Genomic DNA, 21,841 nt, shown 5'->3' with positions numbered 1-21,841 from the left:
ACACAAGTTTAATGTGTTGAAGCCACATCAGGGTCAACTATCAGGCTGTTCTGCAAATTAACCTTGGCTGTGCCCTGGTCAGACTGCACTGGGAAGTGAAAGGTTTTCCATCTGGGGTCTTCATTTACTCACAGGCAATGCCCGCTGCACCCCAGGTGGCTTACTTCTTGACTATAATATCTAAACAGCATTGCTGTAAAATTACATTAGTTTTATTCAGAAGATTGAAATGTGGTTACATAGGCTTATGGAGTACAAAAATGCAACAGGATCTGGTGATGTTTGGCAGTATCATTTAGAGAAAATGCTCAAAACTATTCAATGAGAAACACGTCAGGGTTATTTACAAAGCATAAGCCTTAAGACCTTTTGTGCTGTTATTTCCATGGAAAAAAAAATAGTTTGTCTTGGACACAAAGGACATCATTGTTAAATTAAATGCCTCAGTCAAAGAATTATGAACTGCTTCACTCCACTGTGCCTCCCTCTAGCCAAGGGTGGCTACTCTTAATATTAAACAATTCATTATTTTCTAAGGACTAGCAAGGGAATGGTTAGCACGTATGAGTTAAGGAAATGCCGTCACAAACACAGGGGCAGATGTGGTATAAACTGGAAACTAAATAGCGTAATGTATGTCTACATAAATAATCTACATTAGACTCACTGTGGTCTGTCCTCATTTCAGTGAAGAAACTTTATATATGTTTATTACACTCATTAGTCTCACTTTGTAACCCATCTCATGCTGTGCCAAAAGACCCTCAATTCGTAATTATAAATAATACTACCTTTACAGTGGTCCCAAAATGACTCCCTTAGGAGGTTACTTTCCTATGCATCTTTCACAGGAAAACTGATACTCATCTGCTTGAATATAATGAACATTTCCCCCTCCAACTGGCAGTGTTGTGCACATAACAACTGAAAATTGTTCAGCAAAGAGAAGCTGAGTTGGAGTAAATAAGATGCTCAGATTTATGTAGGACTACGTTCATTCTATAAAGCTCCTCAATCAATTTTCATGCTTCTGCTCAATTGGTTTTATCTTAACTTGAAATTCATACATAAGTAAATAAGAAACTTAACAGCATTCAAGCCAAGAAGTCAGATGCTAACAAATTAAAACTAAAGAAAGCAGGTGAGAAAGATTATTTAAAAGTAGAAATTCATGTTTTAGAAAATAGTAAGTTTCTCAAGTAAATCCAAGCGCCTCTTCTTTGGAAGAACCAATAATATGGACAAACCATCAATCCAGATTATCAAGAAGTACTAACTCACGATGCTGTACACCAGAATCTAACACAATATTGTGTATCAATAATACTTCAATAAAAAAAGTAAAGAAAACACAGAGACAATATTATACTATTTGTAATTTACCTCCTCAACATCTCCTCCTGGCATTAGCCCTGATTTTCACTCAATGAGATACTTTCTCCCACACCCATTCAACAGTGACTACCCAACCCCAGAGGAGGAGCCAGTGACTTAGACCCAAGCCAGTCGGCATTGCCTGTAGTAGTAACTTGGATGTTGTGCAGCCGCATGACCAATGCTATTCCAAAGAGAATCATACAGGATATTTGCTGGAGCAAAAGCTCGTGCTGCTGTCTGCTTTATTTGAAGCTGGAAATACCTGTTCTTGGGAGATATTGGCTGCCATAAAGTAACATGAGAAAGAGCCTATTTGAGTCCACACAAAACAGAGGCAGTGGATATGAAAGGACAAAAACTTTTTTTTGGTAACATATTTTGAGCTCCAAAGTGAGATCTGTCTGAATTTTTAGAATTGAAACTGAACTGCCAATTTTGCTTAAGCAAATTGAGTTAGATGTTTCTTTCTCTTGAAACAAAATGCATTCTACACTAAATATATAGTAAATAGGCACAGACACTAAATCAGAAATGAGATGGGAAATAAAACCACAGACTTAGAAAGTATTTTTTAAAATTATGAACATTATGCATTAAAGCTTGAAAATCTCAGTAGAATTATTGTTTTCCTAGAAAACATATATTTTGCCAAGATAAACTTGAGTAAAAAAATTTAATTAGACCAATAGTCAAAATAATATAAAAAAAAATAGAAAATAGAGCATAAAGAGAAGTTTTAGAAACACAAGTAATTAGTAAGTGAAATCAGTAATAACTAAAATATAAATGTAAACAATAAAAGTTTTTATTTTTGTCATTTTATACAAAAAAGTTCTGTTTTGTGCCAAAGAAAAAGAATGTCCTTCTTGAGTGTTGGTTTGAATATGCAGATATAAGCCCTCTCATTCAGCATGGAGTATAAACTGGAGTATAAACTCTAAAGGACAACCGAGAAAACTGGATTAATTCACAAAGAAGCATACAGTCCTTTGAAACTACCCCGCCACAATATTCAGAGGTGCACATAACGATTACAGAGGAAAAGATGCTTATCACAGGGTTAGTTACCTTTATGATGAATTTAGAGCAGCCTAATGCTCTAAAGCAGAGGACTGGTTAAGTAAAATCATTTTACATTTAAAGAAATGCAACTTTATGAATCTTAAGTTGTTGATAAAGAAGACTATGTCAAGGAAAACTGTCTTACAACTTATGTCATTCAAGTCTGGAAAAACATAAACCAAAATGCAAATAGGCTTTATGAGAGAATAGAATTAATAAACATTTCATTTTCCAAGTTTTGTTCTCCTTTCTATACTTCTATTGAGTATGCATTATTAAAAAAAAAAAAAGAAAACACATGGTAAAACTTAAGGTTTGAACTTTTGGCCTGCTTTTTAACTACAGAGTTTGAAAATAGCAGATAGATATAAGTGGAACATCTCTTTCTAAAACGAACTGACACATCTATCAACTGAAAAAAAAAATATATGTATGTATTTCACCTATCAATGAAGTACTCCAAATTGTGTGCCCCTAGTCTGTCAGAATCCAAGGAGAAAAATCTCTGAAACAAGCATTTTTGTTGAGTATTCTGACCACCCTCAGGTAACTCCCACAGGTTCCATGTTGATAAATTGGGAAGAGTTGGAAAAAAAAAAAAAGACCACTCCCAAAGTATTAATTTATATCTGAAGGTGTTTCAGTAGATGTCATGTGGATGGATAGCTCTAAAAACAAACACTAGTTCTATTTAAGCGTTTACTGCTCCAGGTGAACATCTGCTTATCCCCTTTTTGTTTTTGCCTCATTCCTTTCTCCCCCTCCCATTTCTTTACACACAAAACAAAACAAAAAATAAGCTCTATGTTACATTGTTTCTCTTTCTGACTGAGCAATGCTACTGACTTTCATAGTGATCTTAACTGAGAAGAACTCAACATGTATTTCCTAGGGAGCCTTAGAGGACTCTCATTCTTTGACTCACCTCTCCTCCTGCCTTTAACTGTTAAGCTTTCTTCTCATGTGTATTTCTGTTGCTGCTGTTGTTATTGAGGGATATTGAGGGAATTCAGGTAAGTGAGGTGCAGCCATGGACTCATTGCTCTTTTCTCCTTCTCCACCCTATCTACTCTCATGCCTCAGGCACCAGCTCTATTGGTTATGACAGTTTCATATCCCATCTGCTGGCAAATATTTTGCTTCGAACTTTAATCTTTAGTTAGGAAATTATTAGCTGATATGGTTTCCTACCCTGAGCCTCAAGCAAACTGATCACTTTATCCTCATTGCAGGAGGGACAACAAAACAGATTAAGCATTAGAACCCTTCAGAAATGGTATTTTTAATTTCATTAGTTCAATTTAGTAATTATTAATACCTATCATGTTTTGGGCACTAACATACAAGTTCCCTGAGGGCAAAGGCTTTGCTGCTATCACCGCTGTGATATTCATCAAAATAGCACAGATATGACACAACTCAGAGTGAGAACTCAATAAATCTTGGTGCATACATGCCCGACTGAATGAACGACACTGTCACTGCCCTTACGGGGCTTCCATACCACCCTTTATCAACCTTTCCTCTGCCTACACATAGTTCACACATCCAACATCCCCAGCCCCTTCTTCGGTTTCAGTGGGAGAAATACACAAATATTTTCAATATACTGTTGTATTACATTTTAGAAATAAATAGGTGCTTTGGAGGGCCAGAAAAAGGGCACTCAGATGAGTCTGATAGTTCTAATAAGGCTTCCTGGAGGAAAATATTTGAGCTGAATCCTAAAAGTGGTAGAGGAGTTTGCTAGTAGAGAAAGAAATGGCTGGTACCGGTGGGCAGACCTCACACCCACAGAGCAGGTCACAGAATTGAGCAAGGGCTAGTGGGCTACCTAAACTGCAAAGCCCAGAGCAACTGCATAGGCCACAGGCACGTGAAGCCAGCTCTAACAGGAAAGGATGCATGCAGGTTCCCTCCATCACAAAGTCTGAGGGGTTGGTTGAGGTAACCTGCAGAGCCCAGCTGCATCTGAAAGGACAGCAGAGTCCAGCCTCTGTGGGAAAGCAGGCCCGGTGCCTCCAGAACTTCTGCTTCTCCAAGAGAAGCTAGAAACTAAGTGGTTAAAGTTAAACTCATACAGTTTAGAAACACTTAGCTGAGGTAAGACAAACTCGAGTACGCTGTGCAAGACGAAACAGCAATGCTGCAGGCCTCATGTGCCACATCACTGGTTTGCTCTTCTGGTCCCAGAGCTTTCTTTCAGGCAAAACTTACTGACAAATCCTACTGAATGGAGAACACTGTCCGAGAGAATCCTTCTCAGGTTTATTTTGAGGAATTGTTACAGAGTTCATAAATAATAAAGGTTTAGTACAGTATTTAGAATGTACTGCATGTTCTGAATGTTCAGCAATGTTCACAATATTTTAAAAGATGCTTCCTTTCTTATACATTAGTCCAAGGAGCTTCAAGAGTGATGATGCCACCCACAGTGACCTCTTTAGCTTGAAAAATATAGATATCAGAGACCTACCTCAAGCCTATTGAATCAGAATACACAGGAATGTGGACCTGAAATTCGTGTTTAGGAAAGATCCTTGAACATAGCTGAGAACTATTTACTATATTAGTCTTTGGGATGTTTCAGCTGTGTTCTGCCACTAAAATCAGTGATCAGTGTAAATTTAATTTCTATCACGTTTCTATGTAGTGATATTGACTATTTGGTAGTTAGTATTTGGTAGAAGTTTCACATATATTAAAGAAATAATACAAAAATAAGGATTATGACTAGAGTATTACTTTTAGAAGTAGTATGGAATAACTTACTGACAAATATTAAAGCACACTATATATAGTGTATTACATAAACATTACATTTTATACATTAAAATTATATATTTGTGATTTCAAGTAGTCAGAAAAAGAGTAAGAATCAACTAAAATAGTGTTCTCTCCCCCCTCCACTAAAATCCCACTGAATAAATAGGTTTAAGTACAGCTGATAAATAACTTATATGGACTCCTGCCTAGCTTTAAGTGAGGCATACTTTTTATCAATGTAAGTTTCTAGATATGCATAACTTACTGGGAAATAAATTTAAATATACTAGATACAGCGCAGTGCTAGAAATAATTTCTTAATAAAGTAATAAATAGCTGGCCTGTTAATTTTTTTTAAAAAGCTTTGAGGAAATAATTCTTCTAGAAATCATTTGGAACATTCTGGGGACAATTATAGTCACGCAACAATGAGTGCATTTTAAACAAATGACATTGTTCATGCTTGATTATCAAGAAACTTTGGAAGAAACACCCTTCTCTTAAATGTTTTGCAACTTCAGTTGCCATAACAACACAACATTGGTTCTTTACTCCTAAAGAGAAAAATTGCTGTATTTTTTTCTTATCCTTGAAGAAGCTTAGAAAATGACTGGTGAAATGTCATATTTAATAATACCAAATTCAGTGCAAGGTAGAGAGACACTTGTTGAAAAATTATCTATAGAATTTCATTAATCATGTTAACTTCCTGTTTCTTCTTTGGGTACTTCAACGTGTTTTGTCAATATTGCATCATATTTTAAAGTTGCAAAATTATTTTGCTTACTAATGAGGCAGGAGGGAAGGAGGCAGGGCACAGCCATTAAAAGAATAATACAGACGTTGAGCAAACAGCATAAACTGGTTGGAACCATCTAGGTCCAAGATGACAGAAGATTCGATTCCCAGTAGACCTTGAGCCTCATTATACACTCACTGTAATACATTAGCATGCTAAATGGCACACCCATAGGTGCCATGAATGTTCCGAGGCCGACCATAAAAGGCCAAAAAGTGAGTGGTAGCTCAATTCCTGGGAAGTCCCCCCTCTTCCCTAAAACAGTTGCAAAAATTCTCCCCTGTGTTAGCATATGAAGTTATCTAGCCCATAAAAACTAACTACCCCTGCACCTTGGGGCGGCTCGCACTTTCTGAGAAGACCCCATTCCCTGGGACCACTTTCCCTTCTGAGAAGGACCACGTCCTGTCTGTGGAATGCGTATCTCTCCAAATAAACTTGTTTTCACTTTACTATGGCTCACTCTTGAATTCTTCCCTATGTGACGCCAAGGACCCTCACTTGGCAGGGTGCACCTCAGGGTCTCACCCAAGATCTGGGACATGACCATCCTCTTGCACCCCATTTTCCTGCAACACCAGTATTATATTTTTAACAATATGATCTTAAATCTGAATAATTGTCATGCTAAATTATACTTAGGAAATCTTATAAATACAGTTGACCTTTGAATAACATGGGTTTGAACTGTGCCTGGCCACTTACACATGGATTTTTTTCCAATAAATACATACTACAGTACTACACCATCCACAGTTGTTTGAATCTTCAGATGCAAAACTACAGAGACGGAGGGCCAGCTGTAAAGTTATATGTGTTCTTTCAACTGTCCAGACGGTCAGTGCCCCTAACCCTTGCATTGTTCAAGGATAAATCTGTATTTATTTGCTTTAAATAAGGTAAACATTCAAAAAGGTGAAACCCAAATGTCTCTCACATTCAGAGCCCAATCTTTCTCCACAGCTGAGTCACTTTAGATTATCTATGAAGAGAAGGTTGTAAGTTAAATAGCTAAGAACTTAACTATCAAAAGATGTGGAATGTTGTGGAAATTTAACTAAAAAAGCTAAAAATAATTAAGTAAGAACAAAAGAAATATTGAAATAAATAGAAACCTTGACCAAGACCCACATCCCTTCTTTGGAAGTCCTCTCTCTCAGTCCCTGTAGAAAAGTGAATCCTGGTGACCAGGTAGGCACTATGTGACCCTGATCTGAAAGACAAGGTTTGAATATTCCCACTACCTATATTCAAATTCTCTGTAATGAATCAATTTCCTTGATGCCAATAGTACACAGAAAGTGTTCCATGTGTATTTTTATGGGATAATTACTACTGTGGAGTGGTGACCTAGAGTAAGGTACAGTGGCCACTCTGGTCAGTAGTTCCCTCCCAGACCTACAGACCCCTGACATCTCCCTGGAAGGGAACTAAGCTTCCAAACCACCATCAAAGAAAAAACCCCAAACCAACCAAAAAAATACCCGAAAGTTATTTTGATCCTTTCCCTTTTTCTCCCTCTGACATGTAATCCATCCACCAGTCTTGCCAAATATTTGTCAAATTGTTCCATTTCTGCCACCATTATCCTTTTCTAAGCTACACCATGACTGTTAGACAATGGCAGTAACTTCCTGACCTTTCTGCATTCGTTTTTGTTCCTCTTTGAACCATTATCTACACAGTTACCAGAACAGTCTTCTTAAATCAGTTCATGTTATTCCCTGGCTTTGAACTCTTCAATTATCTCTCATTACTTTTCAAGTTAAAAAGAAAAGCTTCAAGATCAGCAACATCAAGAAAGAAGGTAAAGACACACTTGATTCTATCACCAAGAGAAAGAAATGCCAGGCCAAGAAGTATGCTGAATCTGTAACGTGGGTCTGTATTACAGTGGAGAAGCCTTGCCCCTTCATCTCTCTCACTTTTAATAAGCCAGGCATTAGAGCAACCTTATTAATGAAGGACATCAGACTGTTCTTCTTTAGAAACAAGAGAGTCTGGATTTGAGGGGCCAATGTTATAAAAATGGGAATTGTCTATGAACTCCAGGTCACAGCACATGGAGACCCTGGGGCCCAGGTGGAGAAGATGGCTTTCTCGTGAAGTTGAGCTCAGGGACAGACTCACCCTTGGAAGAAGGGCCGGGGGTGGGTGTGGGGCTGGTCACAGCTATCTCGTCCACATTCAACAATTCGGAATCAACACCCAGGCCATCTTCGGACAGTCCTACTCATTGCATAACATCCAGATACTCTCTTATAATTTTGTTTCTTCTAAGCATTTTTCAGTATGAATCTTAATCTTTCTTATTTAAAAAAGAATTTTAAAGTATTTATTTATGCCTACTACATGTCATTAGTCTAGATACATGCTTGTTCAATTGTTAATTATCTATGTTCTCCACAAAAAGATAAGCTCCTTGGGCAGAGAGCTTTTCTATCTTGTCCAAAGCTCTAGCTTCAAAATAGGCACTACATAACATTTTTTAAATCAACTAATGAATTATTTACTAATTACCAACAGGATTTTAAGCCAAAAAGAAACATTTTATTTCAACTTATCAGGTAACATCACTTTAAAAAATAGGTTAAAGTTCTAACTTTAACCATGTCCTTTCAAGTAACAAGTTCTGTCCCCTAATTATTAGAGTATTCATAATATCCACCATCCAAATTGACTTACTTCTGAGACTGAAAGGGAAGCTATTTAAATTATACAAGGACACAAAGGAACTGAATAGATATTTTTCCAAAGAAGATATCCAAGAGCCAACAGGTACATGAAAAGATGTTCAACATCACTAACCATCAAGGGATGCAAATCAAAACCACAATGAGGTATCGCCTCACACCTGTTAGAATGGCTATCATCTGGAAGACAAGAGATAAATGTTTTTGAGGATGAGGGGAAAAGGAAACTTATACACTCTTGATGGGAATGTAAATTGTTGTAGCTACTATAGGAAAACAATGTAGATGGTCCTCAAAAAATTAAAAACAGAACTACCTTATGCTCCAACAGCTCCTCTTCTTGGTATACATACCCAAAGGAAAAGAAAACAGTATCAGAAAGATATCTGCCCTTTCCTCTTTATTGCAGCTTATTCTCTATATAGTCACTTGGCTATTATTCACAATAGCTAAGATACTGAAACACTTATGTTTCCATCAACAGATAAATGAATTAAAAAGATGCAGCATATATATATATAAAGGAATATTATTCAGCCACAAGAAAGAAGGAAATCCTGCCATTTGTGACAACATGAATGGATCTTGAGGGCATTATGCTGAGGTAAGCCAGAGAAAGACAAATACTGTGTGGTATCACCTATATGTGGAATCTACAAGTGTCAAATTCATCAAAACATGGAGTAGAATAGTGGTTATCAGGGGCTGCGGGGTGAGGGAACTGAGGAGAAGTTGTTTAAGGGGATAAACTTACAACTAGTAGATAAATTCAGGACACACACAGCATAGTGATTAGAGTCAACAATACTGTATTATAAACTTCAAAGTTGCTAAGAGACTAGATCTTAGTTGTTCTCACAAAAAGAAAGGATAGTTCTGTGATGTGATAGAGGTGTTTGCTAATACCATGGTGGTAATCATATTGTGATATACGATGCAACCAATCAACATGTTATATATACTTTGAACTTACACAATGCTACATGCCAATTATACCTTAATTTAAAAAAAAGTATGCCAAGATAACAAACATAAATTGAGACTGCCCTGGGCAATCCAAACTGCGTGGTTAGCCAACTAAATTACATTCTATAGTTACAAAGTCTGTGTTTCGAGTCTCTAAAATAATTTTCTAATTAATACATGACATTTCTAATAATCATGTGTTTCATGTATGTTCTTCAATTTTGCAGGAGTAAGTTGTATTTTGATAGTTGTTACCATGAAAAAGATAAAAATTAACACATCATACTTACTATGTACCAGGTGATACCTGTTTCTTAATTCATTTAATCCTCACAACAACCTTATAAAGCAGGTATTATCCTCATTATAGAGATGAGAAACTGATGCAGAGAAGTTAAGTACACTTAGCTGAGTGTGACCTTGAGTAATGGAGATAGGATTCAGACTCAACCAGTTTGCTCCACAGTGAACGATCTTCTCTACCATGATTTATGTGTCATACACAGATGGCAGCTTACACTCTGTGTCTAACAGCTCTTCTCCACATAGTCATGGGTATAGGGTAGACTGAAACGGTCTGAGGAATGCTTAAGAACTTGACATAGGCAGAGCAATGACAGGGAATTTCAGGCATTCTGCAAAGCACAGTTTACTTGCCAAGAACATTCTCATTCTGGGTTGGTCTCAATTAAAAAGAAAAAAAAAGAGAAAAAAGAAAACCCTGTGTTTATGTTAGAAACACATCATCTGTTTTTTTTTCAAACACTAGGCTAAAAATAAAGAAATGTCAGGTCATAAGAAGTGATGTGAGATTAGAAGAGTAGTCTTGAATGAATTTATAAATAGAATGAGAATTTGGTGTCAGGCAGATGAAATTACTGTCTGAAAGAATTTTAAATATAGTATCACTGACTCAAATTATAAAACATTATTCTTCATTAAGATATTAAAGCCTTAGATATAAGATACAACAGGTAGGAAACCAAAAAAAGCCTCAATGTAGATGTTTTATGAAGAAATAATATGATTTTAACCATTTTTAAGGAAAATTATTCTATAGATTAAAAAATAGTATCTCCTTACACAATGGTGTCAGTTATAATGTTACTCACTTATTGCATTTTAAACTTCAATAGTTTTTAAATTCCTTGTTTCAAAATTACTTAAAAAATAACATACTGATTCCCATTTTTTCATGCAAGGCACTTGGAAGTCACCAACAAGTGAAAAGCTCAACTGACTGAAGAGACAACAGCTCTTCTCGGGTTCTTAAGAGAGGAGAGGACACATGGCAAATGGCTGCTCCCAAGATCGGAGTGACAGGCTAACACATGGAGTAAAGGACTCACCGGAGCAGAGACTCAAGAGCGCACATCAACACAGGAACCAGGACGAGGGCAGGAAAACCTGAAATGAAATTGACAAATCGCTGAAAGCTCAGTGTGGACAACTCTGGGAGCTAAAACTCCAAGGGGACTCAGTTATGGGGGGTCGGGGGAAGGCACAATTTTATGAGATTTACCTCCAGGAGCTTGACCAGGTTTCACAGTAAATACTGGAGAGAAACGGTCTCCTGCTTCCAGCAAGGAGAGAGGAAAGGGAACCATTTTGAAATGTGCTGGAGCGCTCCGTTCCCCTTAATAAAGCCTGCCCTCAGGGGAAACCAATTAACTGGAGCGTAATCCGCTGGGGTTATCAGAGCCTACCAGACCTGGGGGGAGGGAAATACCTAATTCAAGCCAGCGTTAGCCTTCCACGTGGGAGAAGGGACTTAATCAACTTCAGCCAATACAAGCCATGTGATCCCACTCAAGGAGGGAGAGGAAAACCGAGAAACACTTGTGAGGTTCGCAGTCCACACGCACAGTTCACTAAAAGACCCAACCACAGGACTAGGGAACACTTCTCCCTCCCTCTATACCACATTAGTAAAGGCCTATCTATAGCTGTTCCTTCTACTGAGTACCTAATGTCTGGCTATCAAGAAAAAAACTGCAAGGCATAACAAAAAAGCCAACAAAAACAAAACAAAACAAAACAAAAACAGTGTGAAGAGAAAGCAAGCATCAGAACTAGACATGGCAGGAATACAGGGACTGTCAGACAGGGAATCTAAAACATCTATAACTAATATGCCAAGGACTCTGACAGATAAAATAGACAGCATGCAGGAACTGATAGGCAATACCAGCAGAGAGATGGAACTTTCAAGGAAGATTCAAAAAGAAATTCTGAGATCAAAAGTACTGTAACAGAAATAAGGAATGCCTTTGATGGCCTCATTAGTTAGACTGAACAATGCTGAGGAAAGAATCTCTGAGCTTGAGGATCCATCAACAGAATCCTGAAAAAAACAAAAAGCAAAGAGCACAAAGATTGGAAAAAAAAAAAAAAAAAGAACAGAATGCCCGAGAACTGTGGGACAACTACAAAAGGTGTCAGTTACACATAAAAGGAATAACAGGAGGAGAAGAGAGAGAAAGAAATGGAAGAAATATTTGAAACAATAATGATGGAGAATTTTCCCAAATAATGTCAGACATTGAATCACAGTTCCAGGAAATGCAGAAAACACCGAGGAGGATAAATGCAAAAAAACCAAAACACCGAACAAAACAAAACACAATTATGCATATAATTTTTAAACTACAGAAAAATGAAAGATTAAAAAAAAAATTCTGAAAGAAGCCAAAGGGAACAAACACCTTACCTACAGAGAAACAAAAATAAGCGTTATATCCTACTTCTCAGAAACCATGCAAGCAAGAAGAGAGTGGAGTGAAATATTTCAAGAGAAAATGAGCAACAACCTAGAATTCAGTACCCTACAAACTTAATTCTTCAAAAGTGAAAGAGAAATAAAGACTTTCTCAGACAAAAATTGAAAAAATCTGTTGCCAGCAGACCTACACTGCAAGAGTGTTAAAAGTGCTTTAGAGAAAAGGAAAATAATATAGGTCAGAAACTCGGATCTATATAAAGGAAGGAAGAGCACCCGAAAAAAGGAGTAAGTTAGGGTAAAATTAAATGTTTTTTTATTCATAATTGATCTAACAGATAATAGTTTGCTCAAAAGAATACCAACCATCTATTTGATGATGTACGCTTGTATATGTACTATCTATACATATCTCACATGCACATATGTAGATTTATATATGCATGTAAATAAGTAAAATGTATGACAGCAATGATGCAAGGGGTGGAAAGGAGAAATTAGGATTGTTTTTCACTATCTGTAATGAGGTTATAATGTTATCTGAATGTGGACTTGGATTAATTGATGTATATTTCAAACTCTAGAGAAACCAAAACTTGGAAGCAATAAAGATGTCCTTCAGCAGGTGAATGGGTAAATATACTGGAGTACATCCAGACAATGGAATAGTATTTTGCACTAAAAAGTAATGAGATAACAAGCCATGAACAGACATACGAGAATCTTAAATGCATTTTACTAAGTGAAAGAAGCCAATCTGAAAAGGCCACATACTGAATGATTCCAATTATATGACATTCTGAACAAGGCATTAACTAAGGAGACAGTAAAACGATCCATGGTTGCCCATGGTTGGCCGGGAGGAGGGGAGGGCGGGCAGACAAACAGGCAGAGCACAGAGGATTTTTAAGGCAGTGAAAATACTCTGTATGAATCATAAAGATGGACACATGCCATTATACATTTGTCCAAACCTGTGGAATGTACGACACCAAGAGTGAATTGTAATGTAAACTAGGGACTTCGGGTGATTATGATATGCCAATCTTAAGTCCATCACTTGTGAAAAATGTATCATTCTGGTAAGGGATTTTGATAAAGGAGGAGGCTATGGAAGTGTGGAGGCAAAGGGTATATGGGAAATCTTTGTATCTTAAAGTCTTAATAAAAAAATGACACAGAACACACTCCATAAGAGAAAACAAATCATGAGATGTACCCTACATAATAGTAATTTTATGAAATAGACAAAAGTAACTTTGGAACCCTTTGGTGTCTTGAATGTTGCAGGTTGAGAGCAATAAAACTCTGAGACCAGAAGTGCCAATACAAGCAGACATCTCACTTAACTTCGTTCTCATCTGAACTTCTCAAATTATTTAATTTTATGTCATTTCACAATTACCTTGATTAATGTTCAGATTTTAAGTGTCATCATTGGGATGTATTTTTATTTTACTGCTTTGCCTCTGCTTCACTGCTTTTCTCAGAGCTAGCCCACTGAGATCTCTTGATACAAGGCATTTACTTCTCAGCCATATTTTATTGAAATGTTAACTAATAGTAGTTTTCCTTTCCCTGGATTTTTGAAAATCAGGGTGATATTGGCATTAACATGATATTTTAATAATGTTGCCAGTCCCCTGATAAGTTGCTCACATCAGCTGTTTAGCCCCAATACTTAAAGCTTGGGAATAGCAATGATTCTCTTCACGTTCTGCTTCTGCATTCCAAGAGTTATAAATACTAAGTTATACTTGCCCCAAAGCAAAAGTATATCCACCAAGATAGTTGCTGAGATCAGGAGTCTCTGGGCCTCATTTTAAAACAACAGCATTAACAAGAAAGCAACACAAACTGTATGCCATTTGAAAAGTAAGAGAAACAAGAATTCAGAATTTTTTTTAGATAAAGTTAAAAAAACACGCATTGGTTGAAAGTTACCCTGAGTAATGCAACAGAGCATCTTACAGGAGACTGATGGAATTCTATCTTTTAAGAAACAATTCACAAGTGTGAAAGGATTCTTGGATTTTTGACATTGTAATTACTACCCTTGGATGGCATTTGTATGGACTTCCACAAATTTTAACTTTTTAGACAGTAACAATTTCAGAGACTGATTCTGTGTAAGTTACATTTATATTTTATTTCAATCATGTAATATTATTTTCAAAGAAAACCTCAACCTAAACATATAAATTTACTCCTATTGGAAGTCCTAGCTACTATAATCACAGCAACATACTAAAATAATGTAAAAAAATTAAATATAAAGAAGAATTGATTTTAATTCCAATTAGATTTTTTTTTGTTTTGGATCAGATCCTTGTTTCCTCAGAGACCATAACAAGATAGATCATCCAGGAAGCTAAAGGACTACGGCACTGTGATAGGGGAAGCTTTGAATTTTGCTTACCTTCTTGGAGCCATTGTGCATTTTTACCTTATTCAACTTATAAAAGAAAAACTGAGACTATATTTTGTAATTTTTGGTCCAGCTTTTGAAAGAACAGATTGTTGATTGGGAAGGTTCCCCAGACACAAAAGGCAGAGACTAAAAGATCTCTAAATTTCAATTCCAAAGCATATACACTGAGCTGGACAGTGTACCAGCAGCCACAGTATACCATCATCAGACCTTCCGGGGCCAGTCCGGATCACTACCCTCAGGAACTCTTAACTCTGTAAACCCCCCTAATACCAGACCTAGACTCTTAACAAGGTCTGTCCAACAGGAGTGTCTCACTTGGCCATTTTTTTTGTTATTGTTTTTGTTTTTGTTTTCTCACATGCAGCAGGGAGAAATCTCTAGAGGCACTGTACTGCTCTCAAACCACTCTCAAGCCTCAAATCAAATCCAAAAGAAGTTCAAGTAATCTATAAATTAGCAAAAAACAAAAACAGAATGCAAAATAATTGTTAAAAAGGGAAAATCCAAATTCAGCCAACTAAACTGACAATTTGGCTCCAACTCAACTACAGCAACAACAAAGAGAAAGCTCATACCTTAGGGAAAAGACATGAGCAATGGGAACTTTACAGTGAGGCAATTAAAACATGCTCAGTCCAATAATTGCATTCCACAGTTTTAAAAGTTTAATAGTTATGCATTGCCTATGAATTGAATCCAATCCCTGGTTGGACTGATGTTTAAGGACTTCCAAAAGTTGGCAACAACCTCCTTTTCCAGCCTCATTACACCAAAATGCTTTTTAAAATGTTCCATCCAAGTACCTCTATTGCCAGTGAAAGTCATGATCTATCCCAGGGGTCTGAGATACTTAATATTCTTTTCTCTTTAAATGTGTGCATTTTGTTTTAATACAAAAAATGCTTTTACTTACTCGTCATTTGAATTAAATCCATATTCCCAGAAATGTTCCATTTTAACTCTGTAGCTCAACCTAATTTCTAGTGAACTGCCCTAAGTAGCGGAGGATATTAGCATTCTGGTACAAGAAGCCAGGAGGTGGGAAAAGCTAAATAAAGCCTCAGGTTCTAGTCCTGGGCTGCTGTTAACTAGTTTTGTGATGCCGACTGGGCCTCTGCTATTGTTCTCGGCCCCAGTATCCCATCTGAAAAATGAAGCCAGATTTGGCTAGCAGATTTCTTTTTTCTTTATCTCTTTCTTCTGTGACACAAGTATGCATAACAGAAAATGCTGAGCTCCATGGGAAGCAGAAGCCAAGATGGTCCTCCAGGCAGCTCTGGGCTCGGGGTTTAAAAACCACAGGACTGGATAGTGTGAAATCCCTGGTCCTTCTCTTCTGATTATACTTTAACTGTATTATTTATCACTGCTTTTTCTAATTCTCCTAGCAATATTTGCACTCGCCCTAAAAAGCACTATAATTTCTTCATACTCCCATATTTTTCTACCACCTTGCCTTTGGACTGAATTTCTTCTGCACAAATTGCTTTCCCATTAGCTGTCAAAATTCTGTCTACCTCTCAATGGCCTGTTTTGTTACAGTCTCCTAGAAGACTTCAGTTCCCTTTGTCACAAGAAATCCCTCACCCTAAACTTACCAAAGACTTTGTGCTTCTTCTATTTTATTGTCTTGATTAGTTATTTATGTTCAGATGGTCCCCAATTTACGATGGTTTAACTTTTGATTTTTTCTTTTTTGACTTTATGGTGGTGTTAAAATGATACACATTCAGTAGAAAACACACTCTGAAACTGGATCTTTCCCTGGGCTAGTGATACATGGCGCAATACTCTCTCGATGCTGGGCAGCAGGGAGCTGCAGCCCCCAGTCAGCTGGAGGATCACAGGGGTAAACCATTCTTCACGCTGCACCTTCAGTGCAGTAGTCAATAAATTATATAAGATATTCAACACTTTGTTATAAAATTGGCTTTGTGTGAGATGACTTTGCCCAACTGTAGGCTAATGGAAGTCTTCTGATCATAAAGTAGGCTAGGCTGAGCCATGATGTTTGGTAGGTTAGGTGTGTTAAACGCATTTTTGACTTAATGATATTTTCAATCTTCACTGAGTTTATAGTGACATATAGTGACATAACTCCATCGTAAGTTGAGGAAGATCTGTATATGCTTTCTGATCTGCTAGATTGTGTTTAGCAGACACTATATTTTAATCTGTAGCAGGAAATAGCAAATTGCTCCTCCTTACTCCCCAAATTGTCAGATCTAACAGAAACTGAAGTTGTACATCCCAGAACACTAAATGAAAGCAATTTACAGTCAATGTAATTGTTTTATTGTAAATTAGGATCTGGAATGAGTCATACCCTCTACAGTAAACTGAGGCTCACCTTGGTGAGATTTGCTTTAAGGCCACCTCTGGGCTAGATGGAACCTTTGAGCAAATAAGGAAGAGGCACTGCCCCTGGCGGACAGGTCCCAGTTACAAGGCACCTGGAGGAGGCAGGTGCAGACTGCAGTTTAGCCTCCACCTGCTCTTTCGGCCTGTACGCCTTGCACAACTTTTGAGTGTTGACCCTGCTTGCTTCCTAAGTGAGTAGAAAGAAGTTTAACTGGTAAAGCGAACTTGAATCAGTACCTGCTCTCCTAATGTGTAATAATGACTTCTCAATTCCAAGAGAACCTCTTAGAGCTTCCAGAAAAAGCTTGAGTTCCTTAATTTGCAAATTATAATTAGGGCAGAATTGGAGTAGTGGAAGAGAAAGGGGTAGGACACTGGATTGTGGGATGCGGTAGGTTGAAAGGGGACACAATGTAAGGCCATTGAGGCAAGCAGCCATAAGCCAGGGAGCAGTGAAGGAGTATGCCAGCCTTTTCTAGAAGGCTCTAGTCTTTAGCCTGCAACACCAAAAATGATTCCCACGCTTGACTGCTCTGGTAAAATTTACTTAGCTCTGCTATAAACAAACTTTGAATTCTACTAGACCAGCATTTGGTCCTGGAAACTTCATAAAGCAGGACTCACTTGGGTAAAGTAATATCCTGTTAGAAAGCGGGTGAACTGGACTTGTCCTCACTCCTATGACTACTTGGCTCAATAGCCATTGGTTATTTACATGGACCTGGAGACCCAAGAACTAAGAGTAGCAACGACGAATCCATTGGACAAGAAGGCCAGATGTTACAGTGAACATCTTTTGTTGAAGGTAAGAATAGGCACCCCTCATACTGCCTGTTTCAATAAACTTCTCTTCAATGAAATTAATGAGCCAAGGTAAATTAGCAGTCTTACTCATTCTTAGTGTTTATAAATTACAGCATAATTGAACTCTGATTTCTTCTAGAGTTGAGTAGAAAACTCTAAACTTAAACTGAACATTTTACCTTAGAATTAAATTTTTCTCAGGATATATTTCTGGTCTAGGGTAATAACCCCAACTGCTCAGTCACACCCTAGCCAGAAACCTTGTCACTGGTATCTATCCTCTTTTCTCTCCAACTTTAATTCTTACTTTAAACTTGCTTCAAATTCCTCAAAGCCTTCTCATCACCCAGAAGAGAGTATCTCAACCTGGGATTTACAACTACCTATCATTTGGTCAACAATAAGCCAATTAAATCCCTATGACGCTGCAATTTCCAATGTTTGCAGCCTTGGTTTCCTTAAAATTTACCAATTTAGAATATTTACTAATCTCCTTGTCATATTCTTGATACACTCCTATTTATCTTTTAAACTCAACAAAAATATTATTAAGAAATGCTTATAAGCCAATTTCCATTTCTTCCTGGAAAGCAAGGGACTTCCTCTCCACTGGCCAGGCAGAGGCAGTATTAGAAAGAACACACTTAATCCCTCATCATCCCATAAGAAAGATGGAGTGATATACAGTCTTGAACAAGTCTGTCTCAGCCCTTTTGGAGCTGTATTGTTTTGTTTAAGACCTACCTGTCTAAAGTATGTGTGGCTTCCTCTTCTGGATTCCAGTTCTGAGCTCCATGAGAACGAGGACCCTCTATGTTTCAGGCTGGGTTGGTGTCCACTTGGTAGGTCCTGTTTCCCTATTGGGTGGAAGCCAATGTCAAATATTGGGGAAACTGAGGAGGAAGATTGACTCTAGCCTTTACAAGCTACCTTTAGCAGATAGTCATCAACTTGATCTCTGACTTCCCACTCATGGATGTCTTAACTAGCAGGCACTTAATGTACATTTTTTGGATGAATTAGTGAATGAATGATGTTGGCTAGTTCAATGCTTCAGAGCAGCATATAGAAAACACTCTTAGAGGCAGCTTTTCTGATTTTCTAACCTAATTTTTCTGAAAGTCATAATTATACCAACTTAATAGAATTAAATAAAGGAAACATCTCCTAACGCCTTCTGTTCCCTTTCCTCTTAGCACAAACCCAGAAAGCAGTCTCTTCTATACTCAAAGGACCATAGCTACTTGATAAACTGTTTCTAGCCTTCTTCTTTTAATGGAGCTCTCTAGCTGTTGGATTTGTTAATTTCTTTAAACCATGATTATATGTTAGTAATTTTCCTATACTCCAAATAAATATATATATATAACACATTTATTCTTGATGACAGGTGATTTTAAGCAAAACTACTATGCACCTTTGCTATATTCCCCTTTCTAAATGATAAGACATTCAACAACATTTAATGGCCATTACTTTATTATGACAATGCTTGTGGATTTCTGGTAAGCCTTAGATTCTCAAATTCTAGATCTGAAGCTGAGATGTAAACCATGACACCACTTCAACATTTCCTCTGACCGAATCCAGACAACATTCTAATATCATGAAGCACTTTGGCAATGTTTTGACTGTTGCCTTTTCTCAACTGCATTCCCAGCCTAAAGTGCTTTTGTTTGACCAATCCCGTCTTTTCAACTTTCCCTTGCTAACAATAGCTGATTGCACTTGTCAAAAAATCACATCACAATAACTATGCACTCAATTGTTAACCTGGCTGATAGTTGCATATGAAGAGCTGCTGGAACAGAAACAATATTGCTGTGGAATAGAAGTATTTTAAAAATTAGCTTAAAATATTAGCTTGAAAATTAGGTGCAAATGTCTCCTTGTTAGCTCTTGTTTCTTTCCTAGAAAGTAATGTTTCCTGTTTCATTTCTAGCTGAGGCATCATCTTGTAAATGGATAAGCTGCAAGGGAATGTACATTTCCACCAACACTTAACTACTGATGGACAATTTTAGGGTTCACAAATAAGGTTCCTTATAAGAGAAGGGAGCAAAATAAGTTTTTATGCACTTTGAAAGAAGCAGGGAAGGTAATTTCAATTCTTAGCAATACTATTAACTACTGCCACTGAAACTGCATTTTAGTACCTGCTTCTCTGGGTACCATCCTGGGTTGCATTATCTAATCTAATTCTCAGGGCAAAACTGTGAAATAGAAATTACTCTTCTCAGTTTCCAAATAAGAAAATTTTGTAGAGAAAAGAATAATTTTCCCATTTCCACAAGTCAATAAATGAAAAGATTACAGATTTTTCTTGAACAGTTTCCATAGTTTTTTGTTTTCATTCTTTTCTAAACAGTTCTGGCACTAGGACTTAAATCGTTTTCCCCTGTTCTGAGATGCAGTGAAAATTCCCACATTAAGAACAATGACCTATTTTATGACCAAAAGAGTACGTTAGGAAAAACTGTTGTAGTTAACTTTGGATTTAGTGAGCTTGGTATCAAATATCCTCTCCTACTGCTACATACTCTCAATGTGGATCCCAATTGTTAGTTTGGAAAATACAGCTTCCATAATAATAGCCCTAGAATACTCAGCGAATTTGTCAAATTGAACAGAAGTAAACCCATCTCTAGCAGAGATACTTTAGTGGATATTTTGGGATGTGTTTCATGGGGGGCTATTTGTAGATCCATAAATTATACTTTGTAGGTGGCTATCAACTCTGCTCCCTGGTAATCTTGGCCCCAAAGCTGTACTTTTTTCTGAAAAAATTAAAGAGCTTCTGGAGAGCAGAAAGAGCATTATTCTGGTTCCTGAGAAGAGAAATCAAGCAAGAACCCTGCTCACAAGATGAGTGCATGGGTCAGGTGAAAGTATTTTAAAGCTATTTTAGATTCCAGATATAAATGAGATCATAGTGGTAATCATATCACAATATATAAATATATCAAATGAATGCATTGTATACCTTAATCTTACATAATGCCATAGGTTAATTATATCTCAATAAAAATAAATTAATTAATTTTAAAAATGTTTCAATTTACACATGTAGGGACAAGACAGAAATCCATTTCCTGCATCCAGTGACCAAAGTCACTTTGGAATAGCATGGGGCTGAGCTTCTGAATTAGAAGTTCAGGCTTCTTAAACACTTCTTGATTGATGATAAGATTGGTTTCAGGGTCTTTGGATGAACAGATAAGGGTTAAGCAATTTTTCTTTAAAACCAAGAGTGGGCAGGGTCAAGCTGGCAAGCCGACTGCTGAGCAGGAAAAGCAGTGAGTGGGCAGTTGAGTGTGTACAGCTTCTGACTTTCACTATTGTGAGAACAGGTCATTTGCGGCTTTAGAATCAGTAGCTTCTCCTTCCACTTTCTTTTCCCCTCCCCCAAACTTCTTAACTTTATGCTTAATTCTGTTGTTACTACTCAAGGAGCAGGTCAAATTTAGCGCTTCTGATAAGTCTTTGTTGTCATACATTTTTCTCTTTGGACTATAAGGAAAAGAGCAAAGGAAAGTGTTTAAGGTTGTATTTCTCTGTGTGTGTGCACTGGTGTGTTAAGCAGAAATGGAATGGATTTGTTGTATTACATAAAATTGGCTATTCATTAAAAAAACCCACCAATGCATTTTCATAAATTAAAATTATTAAGTAGATGCCCTGAAATTTCTCATCTTCCTCACAGTCATCCTCATATCATCATATCATCATATCATCAAATATAACAGCAGTTCTCAATCTTAGCTGTGCATTAGAACTACTTGGAGAGATTTTAAAAATCCCAGTGCTCAGGCCACACCCCAGACCAATTAACAGAGAACTGCTGTGAAAACCAGGCAACA

The 21,841-nt window shown here is 37.2% G+C and overlaps 1 long non-coding RNA gene across 1 annotated transcript in view; it reads right to left on the bottom strand.

The window, feature by feature from the left end:
• LOC141578142 (uncharacterized) overlaps positions 1-21,841 on the bottom strand; it is a 153,435-nt gene that overhangs the window by 62,641 nt on the left and 68,953 nt on the right. The window contains exons 2-3 of the long non-coding RNA XR_012508109.1: positions 18,726-18,838; positions 11,013-11,070 (exon numbers count right to left, since the gene is read on the bottom strand). This is a non-coding gene — a long non-coding RNA (uncharacterized LOC141578142). The remainder of the gene's footprint in view (positions 1-11,012; positions 11,071-18,725; positions 18,839-21,841) is intronic.

The sequence above is a fragment of the Camelus bactrianus genome, chromosome 7 (assembly GCF_048773025.1).
Source record: "Camelus bactrianus isolate YW-2024 breed Bactrian camel chromosome 7, ASM4877302v1, whole genome shotgun sequence".
NCBI lineage: Eukaryota > Metazoa > Chordata > Mammalia > Artiodactyla > Camelidae > Camelus > Camelus bactrianus.
The sequence above is the reverse complement of the archived record's forward strand: the minus strand, read 5'-3'. Positions and strand labels throughout refer to the sequence as shown.